Below are 17,322 nucleotides of genomic sequence, written 5' to 3'. Positions count from 1 at the left end.
AGAAGATATCTACCTGGCCAGCGGACTGGAAGAGATCTGTGTTTATGCCTATTCTCAAGAAAGGTGATCCAACCGAATGCGGACATTGTCATACAATATCATTAATATCACATGCAAGTAAAATTTTGCTGAAGATCATTCAGAAGTGTCTGCAGCAGTATATTGACAGGGAACTGCCAGAAATTCAAGCCGGATTCAGAAGAGGACATGGAACCAGGGATATCATTGCTGATGTCAGATGGATCCTGGCTAAAAGCAGAGAATACCAGAAGGATGTTTACCAGTGTTCACTATGATAAGGCATTCGCATTGTGAAGAATGGGAATTCCAGAACGCTTGATTGTGCTCATGAGGAACCTGTACATAGATCAAGAGGCAGTCATTCAAAAAGAACAAGGGGATACTGTGTGGTTTAAAGTCAGGAAAGGTGTACGTCAGGGTTGTATCCTTTCACCATACTTATTCAACCTGTATGCTGAACAAATAATCTGAGAAGCTGTACTGTATGAAAAAGAACAGACCATCAGGGTTGGAGGAAGACTCATTAACAACCTGTGATATGCAGATGACACAACCTTGCTCGCTGAAAGTGAAGAGGACTTGAACCACTTACTAATGAAGATCAAAGACCACAGCCTTCAGTATGGATTAACACCTCAACTTAAAGAAAACAAAAATCCTCGTAACTGGACCAATAAGCAACATCATGATAAACAGAGAAAAGATTGAAATTGCCAAGAATTTCATTTTACTTGGATCCACAATCAGTGCCCTTGGAAGCAACAATGAAGATATCAAAAGACGCATTGCGTTGGGCAAATTTGCTGCAAGAGACCTCTTTAAAGTGTTGAAAAGCAAAGATGTTACCTTGATGACTAAGGTGCACCTGACCCGAGCCATGGTGTTTTCAGTCACCTCATTATGCGTGGGAAAGCTGGACAATGAATAAGGAAGACCGAAGAAGAATTGATGCCTTTGAATTGTAGTGTTGGCAAAGAATATTGACTATACCACGGACTGCCAAAAGAACGAACAAATCTGTCTTGGAAGAACAACTAGAATGCACCTTAGAAGCAAGGATGGCGAGACTACGTCTTACATACTTCGAACATATTATCAGGAGGGATGAGTACCTGGAGAAGGATATCGTGCTTGGTAAAATAGAGAGTCTATGAAAAAGAGGAAGACCCTCAAGGAGATAGATCGACACAGTGGCTGCAACAAATGGCTCAAGCATAATGACGATTATGAGGATGACACAGGACCAGGCAGTGTTTCTTTCAGTTGTACATAGGATCGGAACTGACTCAATGGCACCTAACAACAACAGGCCTGCTGCTAGACCTTTTTATTGATTATATTACTAAAGAAGCGTATATATTATTAGATCACAAATTAATGTCTTAATGTTATAATAAACTATTTCAGCATAATTGGCTTTCTTTGTAATCTTACATGTTTTGTGTGATTAAAAACATTACTCTGATGAGAAAGAGACCATGGACTGCAGCAAATACACAGAAACCTGGATGATTGACTCCTGTTTTCATTTTGCTTATGAGGAACCCTGTATTCATTTTACATGTGAGGAAGCTGAATTTGCCTTAAGCCAGTGGCCAAGGTTGTAGCTGGCAGAGAGCTGGGCTGCACATTGGTCCTCTGACTCCCAGTCCAGGATTATATGTGCTGCATATACAGATCTTTCAAAAAAGTTATACTCTGCTGTATGTTTGATATTCGAGTTTTAAGTTGTTATTAAAAAATTTAACTGCAAGTGGCCATCTAAGATATTCCACTGGTCTCATCCCTTGGGGAACAAGGGAGAAGGAAGAAAACTAAAGACACAAGGGAAAGATTAGTCCAAAGGACTAATGGACCAGTCTACCAGGGCCTCCACCAGAGTCCAGTACAACTAGAAGTTGCCCAGCTACCCCCACGGACTGCTTGACTGGGATCACAGTAGAGGGTCCTGGATAGAGCTGGAGGAAAATGTAGCACGAAATTCTAACTCACCAAAAAAGACCAGACTTACCTGCCTGAGAGAGACTGGAGAAATCCCAAGAATATGGCCCCCCCAGACACCCTTTTAGCTCAGTACTGAAGACACTCCTGAAGTTCACCCCTCAGCCAAAGATTAGACAGGCCCATAAAACAAAATGAGACTAAAGGGGGGCACCAGCCCAGGGGAAGGACTAGAAGGCAGGAGGGGACAGGAAAGCTGGTAATAGGGAACCCAAGGTCGAGAAGGGAGAGTGTTGACATGGTGTGGGTTTTTAACTAATGTCATGAAACAATTTGTGTACTACTGTTTATTGAGAAACTAGTTTGCTCTGTAAAGCTTCATCTAAAGTAGAATTAAAAAAAAATTAAACTATAAAAAACAAAATAAAAACCATAATTTGACCATTCAAAAGTAACCATTATTAACATTTTGAAGTTTTTAGTAGGCTATTCAGTAAGGAAGGTGTTTGGATGCATGTAACAGAAAGCCCAGATATAGTGGCCTAACGAAAAAGGGGATTGCATTTTCACTTACTAAGAAATCCAGAGACACGCAGTTACTGGCACTGGCTCAGCAGCTCAACAGTGTCAAGGCCGACATCTCTCTAATTCTCTTGGCCTCTCCCTCACAGTTGCGAAATGGCTGCTGCAGCTCTATTTCCATTCAAGGAAGATCAGCTGCATCTGTCCGTTTTAAAAGGCCAGCAGAAATTTTCCTATAAGGCCCTCCACCTCCCACAACCTCCGGAAGAGGCCTGTCTCATGGACCAGAACAGTGTCATAAGCACCTCACCCTCCAAACTGCAAAGGAGATTAGGAGAAAGACTGTTGGGCTTTTCCAGCCCTGGTGATGCAGTGGTTAAAGTGCTCGACCGCAAACCGAAAGGTCGGCAGTTTGATCTTACCATCTGCTCCAAGGGAGAAAGATGTGGCCCTCTGCTTTCGTGAAGAGTTACAGCCTTGGAAACCCTATGGGGCAGTTCTACTCTGTTCTGTGTGATCACTATGATTTGTAATTGACTTGATGGCAATGGTTTTGTAGAAAAAAAGACTGGGGTTACTTTGAATCTGAATCAGTGGCAACTGGTTTGCCGTTTTGTTTTGTTTTGTTGCCATATAGATAATTTATAAAATTGAGATTTCACTATCCAGAGTACTCTGTATCCTGCTCTTTTGCCAAGCAACATTCTATCGGAAACATTATACCAGGTCATTATGTAGTCTTTGAAAACATGATTCTTAATGGCTACATGGCATTTTATTGTTCGGATGTTTTCAGTTAACCCGTCCCCAGTTTTTCACTATTACAAAGATGTTTTGATTTTCATAGGGAGTTGTTTACAGGGTTGCTTGTCTGTGATGATTTTCCTAAGAGGAAAGCCCTAGAAGTATGAACATTTCTATTGCAAACTTGTCTGCCAGATGGATTATACTGTTTATATCCCACTGGCAACATGTAAGAATGTTCATTTATTCAAATCCTCACCACAATTCCATAGGCAAAAATTAACATCTTCCCTTGATGTTATTTCTTTGATAAGTGGTGAGAATAAACATTTTTGTGTGTTTATTAGCTATCTGTATCTCTTCTATAATTTACCTGCCCAAGCCTTTTGTCTAATTTTCCTCTTTTTCAAGGTATTTAGAATACTATATAGAGATTACATTATATAGAAATATATAATTTTTATAGTTATATAATGTTTTATATATTTTATTTGTGTGTGTATATATATATAGGCTTTTAAAAACTATTTAAGGTTAGGAACTTTTTGTCTGTTCCTGTGGATTGTATTCTTTATTGTCAAGTTATTTCTAGCTGCTTACTGGATTTTTTTCTGAATTCATTTAAGTTTAGCTTTCTTTGTTTTTAGCTGCCATTGAGTCAGCACGACTCTCAATGACCCCATGCACAACGGAACAAAGCGCTGCCCAGTCCTGTGCCACCCCCATGATCGGTTGCAGATTAGACTGTTGTGATCTGTAGGGTTTTCACTGGCTGATTTTCAGAAGCAGATTGCAGGTCTTTCTTCCTAGACTGGAAGCTTCGATGAAACCTGTTCACCATCATAGCAACATGCGAGCCTCCACCTGACAGACGGGCGGTGGCTGCGCGCGAGGTGCGTTATCCAGGAATCAAACCAGGTCTCTCACATGGAAAGTCTCTCCACTGAACCACATGGCCTCACCTCAGCCTCCTTACTAAACTTTTATTAGTTCTGATTATTTTATAATTTTTTTAATTTCTAGGAAAGCAGTTTTATAATCTGCAAGTAATGATAATTGTATTATTTCCGGTAGTTTATACCCTTTATTACTTTACCCACCTTACTGAAGGGCTAGACCTTCCAGTGTAATTATATGGTTATGGTGGCATCCTTGACATCTTCCTTATGAATGTGAAGTAGTGTTTAGATGTTAAGTACAACTCTGACTGTGGATTGGATATTCTTTACCATGGAAGGCATATTCTTTCATTTATAGTTCATTTATTTTTTTAAATTTTTCTGTGCTTTAAGTGAAAGTTTACAAATCAAGTCAGTCTCTCACACAAGAACTTATTTACACCTTGCTACATACTCCCAGTTGCTCTCCCCCTAATAAGACAGCCCACCCCCTCCCTCCACTCTCTCTTTTCCTGTCCATTTCTCGAGCTTCTAACTCCCTCACCCTCTCATCTCCCCTCCAAGGAGGAGATGCCAACATAGGCTCAAGTGTCCGCCTGATCCAAGTAGTTCACTCCTCACCAACATCCCTCTCCAACCCATTGTCCAGTCTAATCCCTGTCTGAAGAGTTGGCTTTGGGAATGGTTCCTGTCCTGGGCCAACAGAAGGCCTGAGGGCCATGACCACTGGGGTCCTTCTAATCTCAGTCAGACCATTAAGTCTGGTCTTTTTATGGGAATTTGGGGTCTGCATCCCATTGCTCTCCTCTCTGTTGTGTTCCCAGTCAGGGTAGTCATCGGTTGTAGCTGGGCACCATCTAGCTCTTCTGGTCTCAGGCTGATGTAGTCTCTGGTTTATGTGGCCCTTTCTGTTTCTTGGGCTCATAATTACCTAGTGTCCTTGGAGTTCTTCATTCTCCTTTGCTCCAGGTAGGTTGAGACCAATTGATGCGTCTTACATGGCTGCTTGCTAGCGTTTAAGACCCCGGATGCCACTCTCCAAAGTGGGATGCAGAATGTTTTTCTTAATAGATTTTATTATGCCAGTTGACCTAGATGTCCCCTGAAACCATGGTCCCCAAACCCCTTCCCCTGCTACGCTGGCCTTCGAAGCATTCAGTTTATTCCGGAAACTTCTTTGCTTTGGGTTTAGTCCAATTGTGTTGACCTCTCCTATATTGTGTGTTGTCTTTCCCATCGCCTAAAGTAATTCTTACCAACTTTCTAATTAGTGAGTACCCCTTTGCCACCCTCCCTCCCTCCCCCTCCCTCCCCTCCCTCCCCCCTCTCATAACCATCAAAGAATATTTTCTTCTTTTTTTAAACTATTTCTTGAATTCTTATAATAGTGATCTTATACAATATTTGTCCTTTTCCAACTGACTAATTTCACTCAGCATAATGCCTTCCAGGTTCCTCCATGTTATGAAATGTTTCACAGATTCGTCACTGTTCTTTATCGATGCATAGTATTCCATTGTGTGAATATACCATAATTTATTTATCCATTCATCCATTGATGGGCATCTTGGTTGCTTCCATCTTTTTGCTGTTGTAAACAGTGCTGCAGTGAACATGGGTGTGCATGTATCTGTTCGTGCAAAGGCTGTTATTTCTCTAGGATATATTCCAAGGAGTGGGATTGCTGGATCATATGGTAGTTCTATTTCTAGCCTTTTAAGGAAGTGCCAAATTGATTTCCGAAGTGGTTGTACCATCTTACATTCCCACCAGCAGTGTATAAGTGTTGCAATCTTTCCACAGCCTCTCCAACATTCATTGTTTTGTGTTTTTTGAATTAATGCCAGCCTTGTTGTCAAATATCAGGTGCTCATATGGGGATGGATTTATGTCTGGATTCTCAATTCTGTTCCATTGGTCCATGTATCTGTTGTTGTAGCAGTACCAGGCTGTTTTGACTACTGTGGTGGTGTAATAGGTTCTAAAATCAGGTAGAGTAAGGGCTCCCACTGTTCTTCTTTTTCAGTAATGCTTTTAGTTAACTGCGCCCTCTTTGCCTTCCGTATGAAGTTGATGATTTGTTTCTCCATCTCATGAAAGAATGTCGTTGGAATTTGGATTGGAATTGCGTTAAATGTATAGATTGCTTTTGGTAGAATAGACATTTTTATAAAGTTAAGTCTACCTATCCATGAGCAAGGTATGTTTTTCCATTTATGTAGGTCTCTTTTGGTTTCTTGCAGAAGTGTTTTGTAGTTTTCTTTGTATAAGTCTTTTACATCTCTGGTAAGATTTATCCCTAAGTATTTTATCTTCTTGGGGGACTACTGTAAATGGTATTCATTTGGTGGTTTCCTTTTCGATGTTTTTTTGTTGTTGGTATAGAGGAATCCAGCTGATTTTTGTATGTTTATCTTGTATCCCGATACTCTGCTGAACTCTTCTATTAGTTTCAGTAGTTTTCTTGAGGATCCCTTAAGGTTTTCTGCGTATAAGATCATGTCATCTGCAAATAGAGATAATTTTACTTCTTCCTTGCCAATCTGGATGCCCTTTATTTTTTATCTAGCCTAAATGCTCTGGCTAGGACCTCCAGCGCAATGTTAAATAAGAGTGGTGATAAAGGGCATCCTTGTCTGGTTCCCGATCTCAGGGGGAATGCTTTCAGGGTCTCTCCATTTAGAATGATCCTGGCTGTTGGCTTTGTATGAATGCCCTTTATTATGTTGAGAAATTTTCCTTCTATTCCTATTTTGCTGAGAGTTTTTTATCATGAATGAGTGTTGAACTTTGTCAAATGCCTTCTCTGTATCGATTGATAAAATCATGTGACTCTTGTCTTTTGTTTTATTTATATGATGGATTACATTAATTGTTTTTCAAATGTTGAACCATCCCTGCATACCTGGTATGAATCCCACTTGGTCATGGTGAATTATTTTTTTGATATGTTGTTGAATTCTATTGGCTAGAATTTTGTTGAGGATTTTTGCATCTAAGTTCACGAGGGATATAGGTCTGTAATTTTCTTTTTTAGTGGTGTCTTTACCTGGTTTTGGTATCAGGGATATGGTGGCTTCATAGAAGGAGTTTGGGAGTATTGCGTTCTTTTCTATGCTCTGAAATACCTTTAGTAGTAGCGGTCTTAACTCTTCTCTGAAAATTTGGTAGATCTCTGCAGTGAAGCCATCCAGACCAGGGCTTTTTATTGTTGGGAGTTTTTTGATTGCCTTTTCAATCATTTCTTTTGTTATGGGTCTATTTAGTTGTTCTGCTTCTGTTTGTGTTAATTTAGGTAGATAGTGTGTTTCTAGGAATTCATCCATTTCTTCTAGGTTTTCAGATTTGTTAGAGTACAATTATTCATGGTAATCTGATATGATTCTTTTAATTTCAGTTGGGTCTGTTGTAATATCGCCCATCTCATTTCTTATTCGGGTTATTTGCTTTCTCGCCTGTTTTTCTTTTGTCAGTTTGGCCAATGGTTTATCAGTTTTATTGATTTTTTCAAAGAACCAGCTTTTGGTCTTGTTAACTCTTTCAGTCGTTTTTCTGTTTTCTATTTCATTTAGTTCTGCTCTAATTTTTATTATTTGTTTTCTTCTGGTGCCTGTGGGTTTCTATTGTTGCTCTCTTTCTATTTGTTAACGTTGTAGGGATAACTCTTTGATTTTGGCCCTTTCTTCTTTTTGTATGTGTGCATTTATTGATATAAATTGACCTCTGAGCACTGCTTTCGCTGTGTCCCAAAGGTTCTGATAGGAAGTGTTTTCATTCTCACTGAATTCTATGAATTTCTTCATTCCATCCTTAATGTCTTCTATAATCCAGTCTTTTTTGAGCAGGGTATTGTTCAGTTTCCAAGTGTTTGATTTCTTTTCCCTGCTTTCTCTGTTATTGATTTCCACTTTTATGGCCTTATGGTCAGAGAAGATGCTTTGTAATATTTCAGTACTTTGGATTCTGCTAAGGCTTGCTTTATAACCTAATATGTGGTCTATTCTAGAGAATGTTCCATGTGCACTTGAAAAGAAAGTATACTTGGTTGCTGTTGGGTGGAGTGTTCTGTATATGTCTGTGAGGTGAAGTTGGTTGACTGTGCCATTTAGATCTTCCGTGTCTTTATTGAGCTTTCTGGATGTCCTGTCCTTCACTGAAAGTGGTGTGTTGAAGTCTCCTACTGTTATTGTGGAGCTGTCTCACTTTTCAATGCTGATAGAGTTTGTTTTATGTATCTTGCAGCCCCGTTATTGGGTGCATAAATATTTAATATGGTTATATCTTCTTGGTGTATTGTCCCTTTAATCATTATATAGTGTCCTTCCTTATCCATTGTGGTAGATTTAACTTTAAAATCTATTTTGTCAGAAATTAATATTGCTATTCCTGCTCTTTTTTGATTGTTGTTTGCTTGATTTTTTTTTTCCATCCTTTGAGTTTTAGTTTGTTTGTGTCTCTAAGTCTAAGGTGTGTGTCTTGTAGGCAGCATATAGACGGATCTTGTTTTTTAATCCATTCTGCCACTCTCTCTTTATTGGTGCGTTTACTCCATTTACATTCAGGGTAATTATGGATAGGTATGAGTTTAGTGCTATCATTTTGATGTCTTTTTTTGTGTGTTGACAGTTTCTTTTTCCCACTTAATTTTATGTGCTGAGTAGATTATCTTTATATATTGTCCTTTCCTCATATTTGTTGTTGATTTTGTTTCTGCTGAGTCTCTATTTTTTTCTTGTATTTTATTTTGATGTGTAGGATAGTTTGTCTCCTTTGTGGTTACCTTATTATTAACCCCTATTTTTCTAAATTTAAACCTAACTTTTATTTCTTTGTATTGCTGTATCTTCCTCTCCATGTGGAAGATCTATGACTACATTTCTTAGTCCCTCTTTATTGTTTTAATGTTGTCTTCTTTTAAGTAATAACATCGCTGTTACTCTGTTTTGAGCTTTTTTTTTTTTATCTTGCTTTGTTTTTTTGTTTTCCCTGCCTGGGTTGACTTCTGAGTGCTCTGCCCGGTGTTCTAGTCTTGGGTTTATACCTGATACTATTGATTTTCTAACCAAAGAACTCCCTTTAGTATTTCTTGTAGTTTTGGTTTGGTTTTTGCAAATTCCCTAAACTTCTGTTTATCTGGAAATGTCCTTATTTCACCTTCATATTTAAGAGAGAGTTTTGCTGGATATATGATTCTTGGCAGGCAATTTTTTTTCCTTCAATTTTCTGCTGAGTAGTCCGAGTTTATTCTTATTGGTTCTCCTTTGAAGGCGACTCTTTGTTTATCCCTAGCTGCTCTTAAAATTCTCTCTTTGTCTTTGGTTTTGGCAAGTTTGATTATAATATGTCTTGGTGACTTTGTTTTAACATCTACCTTATGTGAAGTTCGATGAGCATCTTGGATAGATATCTTCTCATCTTTCACGATATCAGGGAAGGTTTCTGCCAACAAATCCTCAACAATTCTCTCTGTATTTTCTGTTATCCCTCCCTGTTCTGGTACTCCAATCACTCGTAGGTTACTTCCCTTGAAAGAGTCCCACATGGATTCTTAAGGTTTCTTCATTTTTTTTTTAATTCTTTTATCTGATTTTTCTTCAAATATATTAGTGCCAAGTGATTTATCTTCAAGTTCAGAAATTCTGCCTTCCACTTGCTCAATTTTGCTCCTCTGACTTTCTATTGAGCTGTCTACTTCTGTAATTTTATTGTTAATCTTCTGGATTTCTGATTGCTATGTGTTTGTGGATTTTTGCCTCTTATTAAATATTCCATTATGTTCCTGAATAATCTTTTTAATTTCTTCAGTTGCTTTATCTTTGTGTTCCTTGGCTTGTTCTGTATATTGCCTCATTTCCTTCCTGATGTCTTGAAGGGTTCTGTATATTAATCTTTTGTATTCTGCCTCTGGTAATTCCAGGAGTGCACTTTCATCTAGAAGATCCCTTGATTCTTTGTTTTGAGAGCTTGTTGAGGCAATCATTGCTTGTTTCTTTATGTGACTTGATATTAGCTGTTGTCTCTGAGCCATCTATAGTTATTGTATTAGTTTATTTTACGTTTGCCTACTGTGTTGTAGCTTCTTGCTTTGTTTTGTTTTGATATGCCCAGATGGGTTGCTTGAGTGAGCTAGCTTGATTATTTTTGCCTTTGGAGCCCTGATGTCCTGTCACCAGATGGCTAGAGCTGTTATCAGGTTTATTAGTCTAGGAGACCATTCACTTTTCTTGTATGAATTCAGCTCAGGTGTCCAGGTAGCTGATCGTCAAGTGTGTTGTACAGGCTCTGTCCTACAGCCCTAGAGGGGCAGGGGTGATTTGTGTAGGTACCAGTATCTGGTTGCTGCAGGGGGTCACACTCTGAACAAGGCAAGGAGCTGAGAATTGTCCCCCACACGTCTCTGAGGAAAGTGTGTCCCTGATCCCTAAAGCGTACATGTGGGTGGGTTCTGCAGATGGCCCATGGGCACCCAGTGTTTTTGGTTGTGAGGACTGGGAGGTACGTGTTATCCTTGGAGCCCTGTCAGGGGTGGCTGGTTGACCTGAGTGGAGCTGCCAGTCCTTAGGCCCCTGATGTGGGTAGGTGAGGACCATTTAATAGGCAAAGCAATGTCAAACATCAAACACCTGACTCTCCGCAGCACAGCTGAAATGGAATCTGCCAACAAGGGCCTATTCTGAAATGGGCCTATTCTCCTGAAATAGGCCCACACAGGTCCACGCAGAGGGGAAATGTACTCAAAGTTCACAGATCGTTTATGCCTGGACGGAGCCACTTCTGTCCTGAGCTCCCCCAGTTAGTTTAGTGGAGCTGGCAAATTGTCTTTTCCCCCAATTGCAAATTTTTTCTTTCTCCAGGGCTGGGAGGATGGCTCTAGGCTCTCAACAGGGTCCATCTGAGGCCCAGGGAATTCAGCTGCTGAAGCTGGCTTGAGGGGGTGGGTGGTAAAATACGTGCAATTACTTAGCTTTTGCCGAGAGCACCGTTCTTCTCTGGTTCTGGAGGTGTGAGTAGGCTGTGTGGCTGGCTGCTACTCCCTGAGGAAACTCCAGCCTAACGCTAGTACCAGCCCGCCACCGCCACTCCAGGAATGGTGCCTGAGAGCTCCCCGTGATTCAGGTCTGGTAACTCCTCTCCGCTTCTGAACCATCTCGTCTTCCCCCGTCCCTCAGTTCGCTTTCTAAGCTTGCCTTTGATGCTCAGGGCTCCTAGCTTGTCATAAATGTACTTGTTTTTTCAGGTCTTTGTTGTAAAGAGGGCTCGCTGGAAGCATCTGTCTATTCCGCCATCTGGGCTCCACCTCCTATAGTTCATTTATTAATTTAGCAGGACTACATATTACATTTTATCAAATGCTTTTTGACACCTATCAAGATTATGGTTTTTTTCCTCCTTTGATCAACTGATTTGCTGTAATAAATTAATATTGAACCAACAGAGTCTTCTTTTTGCCTCAGTCTGGCAAAAGGTATTATGTTTGGTGCTTCTTGCCTTGCATAAATTTTAGTTACCAAGTATTATACAGCAAGCACCACTGTTTAAGTTGACAAATGGGAGAAGTATTTTCAAGTAAAATTTTTGTTCTTCTCACAACAATTTACTATAACTTAAGTTCTGTGGGTAATACCTAAGCATTGTGTTTCTGTGTCTCTCTAGACTGAAATAAGTAGATTAAGTTCTGCTACTTGTAATATGTGGTTCTTTTTGTTTCGGCAAATCTCATGATGAATGGCTCAGTCTACTGTGAGCCAGTGATATGTTTTTTCAGATTTGCCAAAACAAAAGGAAGCACACTTTCTAACAGGGAGTTTTTGGGTGGTGCAAACAGTTAACTAGCTTGGCTCCTAACTGGAAGGTTGGTGGTTTGAACCCACCCAGAGGCACCTTGGGAGAAAGGCCTGGTGATCTACTTCCAAAAAATCAGCCATTGAAAACTCTGTGGGTCCCATTTCTGCTATGACACACACAGGGTCATCATGAGTGGGAGTCGATTCCACAGCACCTGGTAGACGTCTAATTCCCTGTGGTAGACATATAATTCCCTATCCAGAGGGCACTTTGGTTCAAAGGAGTAAACCTAAACCTCTTTACTTCTCACCGCCAGGAATTCACCAAGGAATTTTGTCACGATTTTGCCTGGCCTGTGCTTTGAGTATTGCCTCTTGATTTCAAAGCAAACAAAGAAAATGCTGCAATTCCTTGTCTGGTTAAGTTGTTTTTCTGTAGTTTCCCCCACATTTTCTGCAGTAGAGGAATTCAGTCAGTAGTGGGAAAACAGCTTTGTTGGGGTCCTAGTGGCAAAAGATTTCTCACAGATCTGGAGGCCGAAACTAAAACCAGCAGGAAAAACCGATTGGGTTTGTGAGGCCCCTAATGTCACCTAGGCTCTCCTTCTCCGAGGCTACTGCCTGGGCACCTCATCTCACAAAGCGTGATGCTGTCCTTACATCATCTGCTCTGTAGCCTGCGGCTTAAGAATCTTCCCTGGGAGATGCTGTTCACACTTGTGAGTCAGCACTTAGTGAGCCTCATCGCCCCAGGACAGCAACAAAGGCTTGATCTTCTTAATTGAGTACGTGAAAATAAGTGTAGAGAAAAGCACTGACCCTTAACTTTGGCTTCCTAGAGGAGTCTGTTGTGTAATTTCCTATTAGTTGTAATAACTTGGAATTGTCTTGTAAATAGGGTAGAAACAATTTAACGTGTAAGCCACTACTTAAAATATAGTAATTCTTTGCTAATCTCTGTAGATGATAGAAACTGGAGACTACGTTTTTGGGGCAGTTTATGGCTGCTAGTATATACTTGAAAACTTCATTTCACAGCAAGAAGTCTTTCTGGCATTTAGTTATGGCATAAAAATCAATCTCATCAAGATTTTCAATCTAGTAGTCCTTTTTGTTAAACCGGCAGCAGGTTTTCCATTGTGTAAACCATGGCACTGAGGATGTGGGTTAGAGATGTAACTCATTTTTAGATTCTCCCTGATGTACCTTGGCTTTATCTTTGGTCCACATGCACTGAAGTGGTATTTCTGGCTTTAGATGATAAGCTCAAATTCTTCCAGAGGATTTAACAGAAGCAAACATGGAGAAGGACTTCAGCTATGCTATCAGACATATAACTTACTCTGACATTTCTTAGAATTGCACTTCCAAGAAACCCTGACTACCCAAACTGGTTCGTATGTATGCTCATATATAGCTCTTAACCACTACGCCACGAGGGTTTCCATATATGGTCTAGACTTATGCACTTGGTCTCAGATTTTTGCCATGCTTATCCACTTAATAACAATTGCCCATCTGTACGTATAGCTCTTCAGCTAGCTACTAGGTACACTTATTTATTGTGATTGTTTCCAAAAAGGTCAGTTAGATATTACAGAATCAAAATAGAAATAGCTAATATAAAAGTACTTCATATATACATCTTCAAGTAGCTTCTAAATTAGGATGAATTGGAAACAACTAATTGTGAACAAAGAATCAGCTCTAATTTCACAGAAGAAGATGCATACGTAGTATTACCAAAAGCCGTATAGTTCTCTTAACAGCTCTTTACCTTTCCTCATAGAAAATTAGCTTTTAATAATTTTTGATAATTTCAGGATTATCCACCCAAGGAAAAATGGACAGTATACACACACACACACACACACACACACACACACAAACCAATAAGCATGAGAAGAATATGCAAACTCACTAGAAATCAAAGAAATTACTTTTTTTTTAAGAGTAAAATTTTAAAATAAACATTTGTGCTAACCTAGTAGGTTGACAAAAATTTAAAAGAATGAGAATCTCTAGCATTGGAGAGTAGAAGGAAGTGGTACAGGGACTGTTGGTGGGAGTAAATTGGTACTCTCTTGCCATGGGCAATATATACTAGAACATGAAATAGAAACATCCTTTGACCCAGTAAGTCTGCTTTTAGACATTTATGTACAAAGGTGTATGTGTAAGAATGCTCACCAAAGCATAGTTTATTTACGTCTTTATGTCCAAGGTGTGTCTCTTGTAGACAGCATACTGATGGAGCGTATTTATTTTTTTACCCATCTGCCACTCTCTGTCTCCTTACTGGTGCATTTAAGCCATTTACATTCAGTGTGATTATTGACAGACATAAGTTTACTGTTGTCATTTTGTTGTGCTTCTTTTGTGGTGTTGATGGTTTCTTCGTTCGGCTTAATTTTCTGTGCTGAGTTGTTTTTGTGGATTTTCTTTTCATTTCTTTCATTGTTGTTGATTTTGTGTTTACTGAGTCTTTATGTTTTTCTTTTTTATTTTGATGAGTAGGTTTGTTAATTTTCTTTGTGGTTACCTTGAAATTTACCTTTATCTTCCTAAGTTTAAAGTGGTCTTTTATTTCTTGAAATCGCCTTGACTTCCTCACCATATGAAAGTTCTATAACTATACCATTATTTCCCCTTTTTGTTTTGATGTTGTCATCATTTACAGAGTGACGTCTCTGGTTCCCAGTTTTCAGTCTTTTACCTTGGTTTTATTTTTGAGAACTCTTTATCTGGGTTGGTACCTGGCTAATGCTGTTTTGTGTCCTAATCCCAGGTTGTGATCTGGTGTCGTTGTTTCTCTGTCTGGTTTTTACAAATTTCCTTAATTTTGTGTTTGTTTGCCGCATCCCGATTTTTGTTTTGTTTCATTTTGTCCTAATTTCACCGTTGTATTTGAGGCACAATTTTGCTGGATATATAATTCTTGGTTTGCAGTTTTTTTTCTTTCAAGGCTTTATATATGTCATCCCATTGCTGCCTTCCTTGCATAGTTTCTGCCTAGTGATCCGAGCTTAGTCTTAATTGGTTTCCCCTTACAGGTGATTTTTTGTTTTTCCCAATCTGCTCTTGGGATTCTTTCTTTGTCTTTGGTTTTGGCAAGTTTGATTATGAGATGTCTTAGTGACTTTTTTGGAGGGTCTGTATGGGGTTTGTTGAGCTTCTTGGATGATATCTTCTTATCTTTCATGATATTAGGGAAGTTTTCTGATAATTTTTGATAATTCTGTGGGTTTTATTTATTTATGTATTTTGTCTCCTGCTGTTCTGGAATTCTGATCACACATAAATTTTTCCTCTTGATAGTGTCCTACATAATTCTTAGGCTTTCTTCATTTTCTTCATTCTTTTTTCTGATTTTTCCTCAAACAAATTGTCATCAAGGAATTTGTCCTGTGTTTCACTGATTCTGTCCTCCATTAGCTCTGCTCTTTTGTCCTACTGAGTTACCTATTTCTCAAATTTTATTGTTAATCTGTTCAATTTTTAGTTTCTGTTTTCGTATGGTTTCTAATTGTCTGTTTGTCCTTTTGTTCTTGTAGTATTTTCCTGAATTCTTCTATTGCTTTGTCTGTGTTTTTCTTGATTTTGTCTGTTTTCTTTGGTTTTATCTGTGTTTCCTTGGTTTTGTCTTTGTTTCTCTTGATCTCTTGCAGAACCCTTTATGTTAGTCTTTTGAATTCCTTTTCAGGTAGTTCTATTACCATTTCTTCCTCCAGAAGGTTTTCTGCTTATTTATCACTTGCTGGAAGCCATCTTGTCCTGCTTCTTTATGTGATTTGATATTGTCTGTTTTCTCTGAAGCATTAAGGTATTATTGTATTTATTTGTTTATTGTATGTTTGTTTGCTGTGTCCTGATTTTTGTTTTGTTTCATTTTGATATATCCAAGTAGATGGGGCGTGCATGCTATTTTGGTCACTGGTCTGGCCGCACTGGAGTTCTCACCACCTGTCTCCAGGTAGGTGGGGCAGTGGCTGGGTGTGTGAGCATGGGTCTCTGTTCACTGGTCTTGCAGGATGGCTGAGGTTGTAGCTGGTGTTGCTGGTGAGGTGATGTGCCTGTCTGGCCAGTCACTTGGGCATGGGTGCGGGGAGTGTTTTGACTGTTCTCTGGGTCGGGTAATGTGTGTGTGCACTGCCGATTGCTTCGTGGGCAGGGAAAGTGTGCCCAGGTCATCAGTCACTGGGTGGGTGGTACAGAAACTCTCACCAGTGGTCCTGAGTGGGCAGGGCTGCTTGGGGGTGGTCGGAGTGGGCACAAGCCTCCAGTTGCTGGCAGGGGGGCGGTGCAAGGGGTGAGGAAGGGGGAATGCTGCCAGTCCATGGGTGCCCACTAGGAGGGCATGCCCCTGTTACAGCACAGTGCGGGGGAGGGAGTGCCATTGGTCCTTGGGTCCCCAGTGCAGGTGGCTGGAGGGAGTAGAAGGCACTGCTGGTCTGTGGGTCCCTGGCATGGGTTGTTGGATATAGGAGTGGGTGCCTCCAGTTCATGGTCTCCTGGCACCAGTGGCTGGGCAGGGTGGCAGGTACCACCAGTCTGTGGGTCCTGGTACGGGCAGCTGGATGTAGGAGCGGGTGCTGCTGGTCCTCAGGTCCCTGATGCAGTTGGCTGGGTGGAAGAGGAGGTGCTGTCAGTCACTGGGCCTCTGGCGTTGGTGGCCAGGTGATGAAGTGGATGCTGCTGGTGTGCGGGCTTGGCTTGGGTGGCTGGGCTTAGGAGAGGGTGCTGCTAGTCCACAGGCCCCTGGCATGGGTGGGTGGGCAGAAGAGGGGGCGCTGCATGTCCACAGGCTCCTCGCACAGGTGGCCAGGCGGAGAAGCGGGCACCACTGTCTGTCCCCAGTGAGAGTGGCTGAGTGAACAGGTGGGCACTGCCGGTTCGTGGGTTCCCAGCTTAAGGGGCAGGGCGGTGGTAGGTGCCACCTGCCCGTGATCAGGTCTGCGGCCTCCAGCGCAGGGGGCTGGGAGGGTGTGGTGGGTCAGGTGAGTACACTTAACTTTTGCAGGGTGGGGAGCACTCCTGCCTGGCTCTGGATGTGGGTGCAGAGTTGCTGCTGCTTGGCTGCACCAGGTGATGGGGGCTTCGGCTGAGAGCGCTGCTTGCTTTGTCCCAGTATGGCCGCACTGTGCACGTTTGGCTAGCAGGGCCCTGGTGATCTGTAATTCTCTGTGTCTGCTGTCTTTGTAGTCTCTCCTTCTACTTGGCACTTGATCTGAATCTTCAGCTTTGCCGTTGATGCTCAGGGTTCCAAAGTTGTTGTCTATATCCAGTTCACTTGTTTTCTTGGGTCTTTATTGTAAGAGGGATGTTATGAGGCTTCTGACTACGCTGCGGTCTTGGACTGCCCCCCTCATCTAAAAATGTAAATAGTGTAAACAGTGAAGAGGAGAAGCGAA

The 17,322-nt window shown here is 40.8% G+C and overlaps 1 protein-coding gene across 1 annotated transcript in view; it reads left to right on the top strand.

Annotated features, from left to right (window-relative positions):
- REC114 (REC114 meiotic recombination protein) overlaps window positions 1–17,322 on the top strand; it is a 107,929-nt gene that overhangs the window by 73,951 nt on the left and 16,656 nt on the right. The gene's annotated exons all lie outside the window — the stretch shown is intronic.

This window comes from Loxodonta africana, chromosome 13 (genome assembly GCF_030014295.1).
Source record: "Loxodonta africana isolate mLoxAfr1 chromosome 13, mLoxAfr1.hap2, whole genome shotgun sequence".
Classification (NCBI taxonomy): Eukaryota; Metazoa; Chordata; class Mammalia; order Proboscidea; family Elephantidae; genus Loxodonta; species Loxodonta africana.
Note: the sequence above shows the minus strand (reverse complement) of the source record. Positions and strands in the feature narration are given on the sequence as shown.